General features: G+C 49.2%; 1 protein-coding gene across 1 annotated transcript in view; it reads right to left on the reverse strand.

The window, feature by feature from the left end:
* LOC104510712 (protein AF-9-like) overlaps nt 1-902 on the reverse strand; it is a gene marked incomplete at its 5' end in the record, with an annotated part of 19,046 nt that overhangs the window by 15,249 nt on the left and 2,895 nt on the right. The window lies entirely within an intron of this gene.

The raw sequence follows: 902 nt of genomic DNA on the forward strand, positions 1-902 counted from the left end.
ATAAAACTCCAATAAATTGTTTGGGATTTTGCCCTGATTTTACTCAATTTATTTTGCTGTAAAAGACAGTTACAGAGAGGAGAGAAATGTTTAACATATCTAGGGAATGTAAAACTACAGCTGCTTGAAATAAGAATGGGCAAAAGCAGCTTAGAAGAGGGAAGGAAGTGTGGCATCAATCTTGCTTAACTCTGAAGTACAGCCCTCTGAGGCACAAAGCAGCACGTAAAAGCAACAGGGACTGCTGCAGGAACGTCAGTTAGTATTAAGGTTATGTAATTCCTTCAGCCTAGGAAACACAACTAATGTAAACAAAGTGAGCCTCAGAGCATTCTTCAAGCAGAGATGAAGCTCTGGGAAGGACTTGGGGGCACTGGTGGATGAAAAGCTGAACATGAGCCGGCAGTGTGCGCTGGCAGCCCAGAAAGCCAACCGTATCCTGGGCTGTATCCAGAGAAGTGTGGCCAACAGGTCGAGGGAGGGGATTCTCCCTCTGTACTCTGTTCTTGTCAGGCCCCACCTAGAGTGCTGCATCCAGCTGTGGAGTCCACAACATCAGAAGGTTACAGACTGGTTGGGGTGAGTCCAGAGGAGGCCATGAAGATGCTCAGAGGGCTGGAGCCCCTCTGCTATGGGGACAGGCTGAGAGAGTTGGGCTTGTTCAGCCTGGAGAAGAGAAGGCTCCAGGGAGACCTTATTGCAGCCTTCCAGTACCTGAAGGGGCTACAAGGAAGCTGGGGGGGACTTTTTACAAGGGCCTGTACTGACAGGACAACGTGTAACAGGTTCAAACTGAAAGCAGGGAGATTTAGATAGGATATCAGGAAGAAGTTCTTCACGGAGAGGGTGGTGAGGCACTGGAACAAGTTGCCCAGAGAAGCTGTGGATGCCCCCTCCCTGGA

This window comes from Eurypyga helias, unplaced genomic scaffold (genome assembly GCF_000690775.1).
Source record: "Eurypyga helias isolate BGI_N326 unplaced genomic scaffold, ASM69077v1 scaffold7836, whole genome shotgun sequence".
NCBI lineage: Eukaryota > Metazoa > Chordata > Aves > Eurypygiformes > Eurypygidae > Eurypyga > Eurypyga helias.